Source organism: Lepisosteus platostomus, chromosome 1 (genome assembly GCF_059453375.1).
Source record: "Lepisosteus platostomus isolate fLepPlt1 chromosome 1, fLepPlt1.hap1, whole genome shotgun sequence".
Lineage (NCBI taxonomy): Eukaryota > Metazoa > Chordata > Actinopteri > Semionotiformes > Lepisosteidae > Lepisosteus > Lepisosteus platostomus.
The window spans coordinates 66,857,933-66,868,906 of NC_142611.1; the positions used below are offsets into that span (position 1 = coordinate 66,857,933).

The window sequence follows — 10,974 nt, forward strand, 5'->3', positions numbered from 1 at the left end:
AAGGTGTGAGGATAAGCAAACACAACAGCTTGGCAAAGGCTCAGGTGCTTGTTTTAACACATCATTTTCATTTTCTAGACACTGTGGGGAAGCAATAAACAGGCAGACCGTGTTTCCTTGTCACACCTGAGATCTGCTGGCTGACTCTGCGCCTGGGGTCCCAGGATCTGCACTGACTGCCAGGTTTGTGCAAAGCAGCCTCATGCAAATATAAAAATGACCATCAAGCAGTGGGATGACAGCACCCTGTGCCAGAGTAGGTAGATAGGTCCCTTTTCAGGCCATAAAGGCCCATGGGGAATGGGGGGCAAGGGCCACCATTTTTCTTTGGCCATGATGTGGTCAGCATCACACTATGGCCAGCCTATTACCCCCAGAAGGATTAACCCCCAATACTCATTTGGACACCAGGCTGAGTGGACCTGGGAGCCACCTGGAAGGAATTAGAGCAAGCTCCATCACTTGCCCTACCTGGGATTGAAACCAGGACCTTTGGGTCAGGAGCCAGGTGGCCTTGCCATCTGAGCTACCAAGGCATCTGGCATCTGTGCCAGAGCGAGCCATCGTAAATCATGTCCTTATCCACTGAACACCTTTACACCTTTGTTTTCCCGAAAAAAAGGTCAAGATTTGTCTAGACCTGCAAACACGTTAGATCATTCCAGCATGATTTGCTCCCAATGACAGGAATATTATCTGAATTTGGACACCAAGACTTATTTGCCAAAACAACAAGCCATGCTGGCAATCTGTTCTTGTTCCCTACCCTGGTGCAGAGAGCGCCACGCCTCAAAACATCGCCAGTTAAATTCCTCCTCCCACTGCCTTCAAAGCCTAATCCCCTGGCTCCTGGCTCCTAGGTGTGATGAGCTAGGCAGGCTCGGGGGCTACTTGGCAGCCTGCCTCGCGAGAGTGGAAGGATGGCTCCGATCCCAGGCTGGGGCTTGTCGGCGCACGATCGCGGAGGGAGCAGGAAAATGGCCTTGCTGAACCGCCTCCCAGCCCCCACCCCCGTGGGCAAACACAGCCTGCATGAGAGAGAGGGAGACAAAACAGAGAGTGTGAGTCACCGCGCCATTCATCTCGGCTGCGTCCGCGCCTCAGCGTGGTCGTGATTTCTCTTTTTCTAGCCGGCGAAGCTCCCAGGCTGAGATCTTGACCCCGTGAGCATCTACTCGCAGGCCTGAACTCTCCTTCTCAGACTGGGGTTGCTGTCAGCCATCCTCAGCTGCAGGCATTCCTGCGGTTGTTCAGACCCAAGAAAGGCTGCTTCCATAGAGCCTTCTTAAAGCTGATTCCCAGAAAACACACTAGAGTCCCACTCAACTGAGAACTCCACAGAAGCATGAGAGGCACAGCAAGTGTGATGATAAGCTGGTAGATTATCACACTATCAGATTCGGGCACCTTTTCTTCCAGAAGTTCATTTTTGGCAGGAATGTTTGGCTGTTTAGTCCAGGTAGATCGTAAAAAAAGAATTTCAGTGGGAAAAACAAAACAAAAACAAAAACAAAATGCACCACAGGACACAGGAGATATGTGAGTTCCAAGGAAAGCTATGTAATTACAAAGAAGGTGAACATGTTGTTTTAAGGCTGGCACAGTGGTGAGCGTGCTGACCTGGGGTGCAGTCTGTGCGGAGTTTGTATGTTCTCCCCATGTTGCATGGGTTTCACCCAGGTGCTCTGTTTTCCTGCTACAGTGCAAAGACATACTGGTAAGATAATTGGCTCCTGGGAGAATTGGCCCTGGTGTGAGTGAGTGTGTATCGGTTTGAGTATGTGTGTGCCCTGTGATGGAATGGTGTCCCATCCAGAGCGTACCCTCCCTTGTGCCCCTTGTATGTTAAGATAGGCTCTGTTTCCCCAGCTCCCTGCATTGAAAGAAGTGGTTAGAAGATGGATAGATGTTGTTTTAAGCTTATTTAATCTCTACATTCTTAGCTGAGGATGTCACTTTGACATTCAACATTATTACTTTCTAAGCATTTCTAGTTATCTTTATGTTCTCAAAATTCTAGTTTCTTACAAATGGATCACATAAAAGAATTACTCTGCAGCAGGGAACCTTTTCTTTTACGGAGAGCAATCATATGCTGGCTAAATTAATTAAATTGCTCCTGCCAGCTGTCAACAGAAAAAAAAATATTTTCACAGGGCAAGATCAGAGGACTGACGCCTAGATAGGTGATTGAGTGCTGTAACTTTTCATTCCTGTTGACAGCAATTCATACACCATTTTCCCAACATGATCTGTAGGTTTGTCAGGTGAGCAGGGAGCTCTCTGTGAAGCTAGCTGTGTAGATCAGTTTCCTGATTAATCCTGTCGAAACCTCCTTCTCGCAGGGCACACCCATATTTATTGCAAGTTATTGAAGTCTTTGATCACAGCCGACTGAGGGCTGTGACAAAACACAGAAATAAAAATGATTAAAAAGAAAATGCTGCTTCTTCCCTGGCTATTGTCAGCTGCAGGCATTCCTGCGGTTATTGTTTTCCAGGCAAACAAACTAACATGATAAACTAGGCAAAGCTCAGACCCAAAAAAGGCTGTTTCCACAGGCCACTGCAGGAGTGCCACTGGCACTTGACATCTCTTTCCATTGCAGCTCCTGAGAGAGATAATATGAATTAATAATTCCTTACACTTAAATAGTGCTTTTCTGGACCCTCCACTCAAAGTGATTTACAGGGAATGGGACACCCCACTACCACTACCAATGTGCAGCATCTGACAGCAGCCATAGTGCACCAGAACTCTCACCACACACCAGCTGTCAGTGGAGAGTAGAGCAGAGTGATGGAGCCAGTTCATACACGGGGATTATTAGGAGGCCATGACTGGTAAGGGCCAATGGGAAATTTGTGCAGGACACTGGGGTAACACCCCTACTCTTTTTGAGAAACACTCCGGGATTTTTAATGACCACAGAGACTCAGGACCTCGGTATTACGTCTCATCCAAATGGCAGCACCTATTTAAGAGTGTAGTGTCCCCGTCACTATACTGGGGCATTAGGACCCACATGGACCGCAGGGTGAGCGCCCCCTACTGGCCCCACTAACACCTCTTCCAGCAGCAGCCTTAATTTTTCCCAAAAGGTCTCCCATCCAGGTACTGACCAGGCTCACACCTGCTAAGCTAACCAGTGGGTTACCAGTCGTGAGTTGCAGGATGATCTAGCTGCTGGAGATGTACAGTATCTGCAAATGTATTAACCCACCGAGGGTGCAACAGGAGTGTGAGGGATGCATCAATCATTGCAGGATACAATGACTCCCAAGTAACCAGAATGACCAGAACAAGTTTCTCCATTAAGCTTCTTTTATTAATGGGGTAACGGAGGTGCCCAGTAGGATGGCCACGACAAAAAGGTGCCCTAACGCATTAAAGGAGAAAATGTAAAAAATCAAATGACTGATTGATGCTGTCAAGAGAGTCAGCAGGTTCTCAAACATAACTTCACAATGGCTCTTGGCTAACACAACACTTGAAATGCGAGTGATCTCATCTCTCAGCCTCGGGCGAAACTGAGCGGCATTAAAACTATGAGAGCATTTTAAGTCCAGTGTCACACCCAATCTACTACAGCACGGCACCACAGAGCATAGCTTCAGAGAACATACAAGATGACTCCACCAAACCCTTTCAGGGGGGTTTGGAACAGAATTTCTTTTTTTTTTTACATTACACAACTGGGAACAAACGCCCAAGAGCACTTAGTGCTTCAATGCCAGAGCACAACCTGCCGAAGCATTTCTCACAGTTTCTCAAACAATAGATTTTTACACAGATCCTGTAGACATCTGAGGTCAGACCCCAGATCAGCAGATGCCAATGGACTCCACCCAAAGACACTCTTCCCTGTAGCACTGCAAGTTCAGGGCACCAGACTGAAATTCAGCAATTTCACGTACAACAGCACAAAGCTCTCGCTGCCACTGAAGGCGAAAGAGAGGAAATGTCAGCAGGGGTCAACTCTCATCTTTTGATTTCAGATGTGCCCCTAGTGTTCCAGTCTGTGTGGGGTTGTTTGGCAACTGCACCACAACTCTGTGGAACAAATGCAATTGAGATAAGGGACCTTACTGACCTTACTGTCCCCCACCCCGCCGAATCGTTACCTATCTGAACAAATTCCCGGGACATGTGCAGTCACAATTGATGCCTCCAATCCAGTCCTCTGAGGCTGGCTCCTCTGTACTGAGTTCAGCTCTGTTTGGAGCTTCCACCTTTTCTTGTGCAGTCATTCATTGAAAAATCGCATTCCAAGGCTGAAGTACACAATTATGCCATGTTCTGAACCCAGCATCAATAACAATAGACATAAAAAGAATGATTCATTTAGCGGACACTTACTCAAAGTGACTTACTGACAGCAAGGAATGAACTATGCATTAGTGACCACTACAGCAGAGTTACCCACTAGTGGCAACTGGGCCTCTGTTTAGGCCTCACCTGAAGGTTTAGTGATGTGCTTGTGGTAGGACAAAGGACCTCCTGTTCATAAACCTTTGCCACAGCCGGGCCCTCGGGTACATTGCAGGGAACCTCTGCACTGCTCAGAAAAGCACTTGATCTGTCACCTGTCTCCGAAGCTACGCCCATGTATGTCAGCAGGCATGTAGGTATCAGTTACCTGACACTGGTGCATGCTTCCACACAGCAATACAGTGACACTCCCTGTGGCTCACAGGTATGCACACATTCCTTGCACATTGTTCCCGGGCCTCTAAATCTAATGCCGGAGCTCTAAGCACAAGAAGAGCAGAGCCAAATCGAGTTGTATAAATATAAGTTCAGCTACATCCTGCCATTATGATAAGCTTTGAAGAAAGATGCCCTGCACATCACACACAGATTCAACTCTGAAACAGCATGCTGTCACCTACTTTTGAAAAGGCTGTCTGGTAAAAACACAGAGAACTGTAGCCAGGCACAGTGAGATCATGGTAAAAGCACAATAGAGGATGATGACAGAGTTTAATAAAAACCAGTGTGAATGCATTAATACTATGTGCATGTAGTGCAATAAACCTCACACCCAGACACGTCTACCCAGACACCAGGCAACGCAAACAGGGCTAACTGCAGGCCCAGCCACACTTTCAATTGCAGCGGTGCCAGGGACTGTTCTCAGGTGTTATAAATCCAGCTCAATTTTTCTGTGATTTGCCATTTCCACCTGTAGAAGAAGCAAGACAGATAGGAAATCTGATTATTTATCACTGGAGGCCTTAAAGGGAAAAAAAGTAGAATCAATATGAAGTCTACCTCTATTAAAACTAAGATAAAATCAGGTTAGGAGATTGAGTACTGCAGAATGTCTATAGCTGCAGTCTCAACCCCCAATGCTAATACTATTGCTGTCTTTCTGTAAAGAGGAGGAAAAGACCAGACAGTGTGGCATCCCCTTTTGTGTTTGACAAAACTGTGTGCAGAAGCCCATGAGTCTAACAGACACTCTTGTGCAGACGGAGAAAGGGCGCGGTCAGGAACAAGGGGTGGTGCAGCCATGCTCAGCGTCAAACTGGTTCTTGCTGCTGCAGCTGCGGCTCATTGCTGGGCGAGGGCCGGGAAAGGTGAGTTACAGCGACCAGTCAGACTTCAGCAAACTTTCCCCCACATTCAAACAGAAAGCTTGTGACCATTCCAGTTCTCAGAGCACACCGCAATGCACACAGAACATGCCAGTCCTGTTTTCTCTTGGGCGGGGGGACACCTGGACATTCTGGTCATTCGCACACAGCCCGGAGCCAATTGCATGAATGAGAACATCTACTTTAGAAGTGCAGCCAAAACATGCAGAACGATCAGAGACGTTTCTTGCACAAGGCAAAGTGTGTTTCAATGTAAAATCTAAACATCAGAATCATTTCTCTGATGGTTTTTGCAAACCCAGGGTTGACTCTCTTTTGACATGTTCACCTGCTTCTATCTCCCTTACAGACCAAGTGCTCAAAAGCAAGCTGTCCCACATTAAACGACCGCAGGGAAACTACTCCTCCATTTTCTTAAGGTTTGGGACCCTGATTTCTTTTCAGAACTTTCATCTGTGTCACACGGTATTCAGTGCTTGTTCGGTTTAGCGAGACTGAATGTTTTTATTGGGCAGCAGTCCTGGGTGAACACCAGTTTTGAGATTCCCAATAATAAGGGCGCAGTAGGGTGTAGCAGCAGTTCCATTCATTAACTCCATCCTGAGAAATGGGCTGTGGAGTATCTGTGGGCTGTGAACATCACACTGATTGATCTGATAAAGCTGGTCATGGTCTATTTCCTCCAAATCAAACAATTTGTGAGAAATTGAAAATGAGGCGGGACTGGAGCTCTGCGTCCAGAACACACAGCAAGATGCCTTTAATTAAACCTATTGCATCACTGCATACCCGAGTGGGAAGGATGATTGCTGGGTACACTCAAAACCCTCAAAAACCTCAATGCCCTAAAAATGCCACTTTCTACCACACTCCCAATCAAATAGTCTAAACAATATCTATTATTATAAAGAGAACAAGGAGCAGGAACTGGCTGGATTTCTGTCCCAAGCTGGACTAGTAATGTGCCCTCTGTGACTTTTTCATGTCTCTTTGAGCTAAAGGCTTCAAAAACCTACCTATTGGCAAACATGCCTACTGGCAGTAACGATACGTTATATCAATGTACAGGACAGATATTACTCTTTATATTCACCTCTGTGTAAAACATGTTCACCCATACCCCTATGTAATGACAACCTCACGATATAGGAAGAATCCTTCAACAGAAATGACATTCCTCATATATGTCTGTTACACATTGGAACAAGAATGAAATTCACACTTTCACCATACTCTTCCCCCTGTGCGTGCATGGAAAACAGGACGGTATAAAAATGTCTCCTGTATCATCAAAGACAGGTGGGATCCCCTCAGAGTCTTTACAATGCAAATGCCTACCATGATGATTTACATGCTTTGAAAAGGAATAATCCAGCTCCTACATCTGCATGTTTTCATTTCACAGCCTGGTTTCCCACATTCCAGGAACACACCCCCTGCTCCTTTGCTCTAGCAACAGACTTCAGAGAAGAAGGAAAACACATTCTGACACCCCTGCGTCTCGCTCCATTACGGCAGCTGGCCATTAGGGGGACACGGTCAGACACTTGCAGATTTCTTATTTACTTACTGGACATTATTGTCCCAGATGGGAAATTTGCTTTGCAGACAGGTAAAATACATAACACAATACTGCATTACAATATACACAGGTGGGTAGCTGCGTCAGCATGCACAGGCTGCAAAGGAACAAGTAATAGGTTTATTCCATGCTGACAAAAAGAAGAAAGAAAACACGTTTCGGCCGTGGAGCCTTCTTCAGGTATATTACTTGTTACAATACACAGGACACTTAATGGAAGGTACTGACTGAAGTCTGGGAGTGATAACAATGACAAGTCAGTCTCACACAGCTGCACCTAATCAGCACCATCACCACACTAGCTAGCTACATAAACCGAACTCAAACGCCTTCCTTTGCATGCATCTCAGCACCTCATCGCCACCTTGCAGCTGTCCCTCAGTCCACGCTGTCTCAATGGGGTTCGAGGCTCCTCATCCAACAGCCAGGAGGCCACCAAGCAGGTTAAGCCAAACTTATCCCACTAAGTATTACAGACATTTACAAAGCATTCAATCCTTGGATGTCGTCGTCCCTAGTGAAACATACATAATACATTTCACACATCATAAACTCATGGACAAATAAGAAACATACATGCATAAGATGAGAGAAGCATGTTATCAACTTAGAACAATTTAGAAAAAAACAAATAATGAAATTAGGTCAACAGCCTTTGAGATTGGTGCTTGCAGGTTGAAAAAATAAATTAAATTAAGTGAAATATTCAATCAGTCGTCCAAATTTAGAGGGTCAATAGCTGTAGGAATAAATCATTTCTGCAGAAAGCCGAGAGCACTGGATCCTGCTGATCTCAATTCCCAAGTCCTTGTGTTTACTCAGTGTCTCAATTTCTTTCATCATGAAGTTCGAGTCATCTGGAATGGCTATATCGATCAGCAGGCATTATTACTATTATCATCATCATCAACTTTGACACAGTATATCACACAATTATATCTCGTTAGGAGCTCAACCAGAAGCGGAGTGGCCTTTGTAGAAGCCTACTCGCAGCCCCAGCCTGACAAGTCGGGGTGGTGCGTCGAGCCCCGACAGGTAAGGAGACGGGACTACAAAGGAGGCGAAGGGCGCCGTGAAAACAGCTCGCAGGGGGAGGTAAGAAAAAAGAGAGAGCAGAAAAACCAGATAGTCGCCCGGAGGAAAAAGCCAAGGACGGGTGTTGTGCTGCGCCCTGAAAGCCCGGAAGCGCACGTCTCTCCACCGATGCAGTTTAAGTTCCGTGGTTAAGCAATCTCACTAAATCCCCGTATCACAGGGGTATACTCAGACAGGAAAGCCTACTAATTTCGAGTAAGAAGCTGCAGCGAATTAGTTTAAACCCCTAACTCCGGAGCTCCTCTTTGTGAACTAATTGCGGTTATGCCGTGTTGCGGTGAGCGATCTTCTCTGCCTCCGCGCGTCCCCGCTGCGAGGAGCGGTGACAGAAATCTCACCCACCGGTGTGCTGCTTGCGCGCTGCCCACCGAGAGGACAGATCTGAACACACTACAGCCACGCCTCTGATAGAATACTGTTCAAACACGGGTCAGCGAAAAGCACGGTGCATTTCAACACCGTGCCTGGGAATATACAGGACACCGGTTTCTCAGTGCTCGCAGAATGTAATCATTATTTTTACCAAGCAGGTGCTCTGTATCCATGGCGACTCGCAGTTGCACGCACGGTTTTCAATGGCCAGGTCGAGAAAGCGAGGCTGGTATCCCCCCAGTTTTTGCTAAAGAATGAGCGAGAAGCCGTTTACAACAACTTTGAAACTGTACAGTAAAGGATGGACGTGGTCCCGTGGTTGTAGTGCACTTGGCACTTGGGACCCATTAAAGCAGCAATCTTCGTCATTATTTTCCAATCAAGCAAGAACATAGAGCTCCTTTACACCGCGGATCTCACCCCGCCCCGTGAGGCGATCTGAGAGCAGCACACAGACGTGTAAGTCACTGCTTGCGACTCACAGTTCACTACGGCGCTCAATTCGAAGCCCGAGTCAAAGCGATTCCCTCAATCGTGCGCGTTAGCAGTCGCCACTGTGACGTGATTGCACAATTCTAGAATGCGTGAGAAAAAAAAAGTCCTTCATTTATGCTGAACCAAGTGAGTCTCGCTTTGAAGTGGGTTTTCTGTGCAGAGCGAGTGCGTTTGGCCTCGCAGCTTGCACGCTCCTCGGTTTCCCTCGGTCCTTGTTGAACGTCCCTTACTGTTGATTTTGTTTTGGGGCAGAAAGGCCAATGGGAATGAAAGCTTATAAGAGATGTGTCCTGTGGTTAAACACCAGATCCTTTCTCTGTTCACAGGCAATCTGGGGATTGAAGTCTGGGCTTTACAGCTTACCTGGTGCTGGAGGCTACCTGTGAGAGATGGATCAGTGTTATTTTTTCAGCATAAATGATGGATTCATGACAGCATAGCACTGTCAGCACAGATGTCCAAATGCCTGGGTGATATACTGGCCCCAGGGACAGTGAGAAAGGTAAGGTCCTGTAGGCAGCTTGTGAATTTCAAGCAGTGCTTCAACCACAAGGACCAAGGACCTTTCAGAACAGCTCGGGAACAAAGTTGTATAAAGTCCCTGATCAGAAGAAGAATAAAAAACTCTCTTCATATCTCTTTGGGCATGGTAAAGTCATTCGTCAAGAACTGGAAGGCGCTCAGATACTGACTAGATCAGGGTGTCCCTCCAAACTGAGCAGCCAGGCAAGGAGAGAGCTGGCCACTCTGGCCAATGGCGACTTTGAAAGAGCTTCAGAGTTCAGGGGCTGAGATGGGAGAAATGTCCATACTGTGTGGCAACCATATCCTTGTCACTCCACAAACTGGTTATGTATTGAACGTAAAAAAAAAAACTTGCATGGGGTTTACAACAAAACACTTACAGTAAGTGTTAGTACAAACATGTGGCAAAAGGTGTTGTGGTCAGACAACACAACACTGGAACTTTTCGATGAGAGGCTATCTAATGAATGAATGAATTTGTGGAAATAGAGAACACTACTGTCCATACGCGATCCTGAATCAACATGAGTGAAATATGGGCACAAATCGCACCACATTGGTGTGCAAAGTTGATACAACTAATGCATTTAGGTTTTTGGTAATGTTTACTGTGACCTAACCTTTTAATCTTTAAAACAAATTAAAATGAAAACACTTTTAGTCAAAGCACTCAGGATTTGAATAAAATATGTTTAAAAAAGTGTGCATGCATCAATTTGTAATTTCACAGAAAAGTACTGCAAACAAAAGCTCTGTGGCGCACTGAACATACTGTAGATTTTTTAGAAATATCTGCTAATGTCAACTTCTATAGTTTTAGGTTAGGTGTAGGTTAGCTAAAACAACACTATTAAAGACAAGACAAAACAAGACCATTTTACTGCCTGCATCCTGTACTTGTCAAAAATAGATCATACCTACTACCACTACTCCTCGAGTGATATGTGAGGACCTCCCACAAATTCTTTTTATAGGTTGTGACACTCTCCTGAATTTATTATTTGATCTGTGGGTAACATGTAAACTGTGTCTGATATTCATAGTTTCATCTACAAACATAAAAGGCTTCAATTATTAATCACTTTTTTAACCTCTGTTTATTCAAATTCACAGTTGTCCACACTGCACTCCTACTGAATTAAACAAACCAGGAAGCTAGGCCAAAACACTCTACAGCACCCTGGTACAGTGAATTGGAGGTATTGAACACTCATGCCCAGGGTATCGACACTTAAGTCCTAACTAGAGTACAGCCCAACACTGTGACACAGAACTGCTGAACACCGGGACGGCGATTCAATGAGC

At 45.8% G+C, this 10,974-nt stretch overlaps 1 long non-coding RNA gene across 1 annotated transcript; it reads left to right on the top strand.

The window, feature by feature from the left end:
- Positions 1 to 8,303: 8,303 nt before the first annotated feature.
- LOC148678525 (uncharacterized) lies at positions 8,304 to 10,372 on the top strand. The gene is made up of 2 exons (XR_015939196.1): positions 8,304 to 9,108; positions 9,471 to 10,372. It is a non-coding gene; the product is annotated as an uncharacterized LOC148678525 (long non-coding RNA).
- The last annotated feature ends 602 nt before the right edge of the window (positions 10,373 to 10,974 follow it).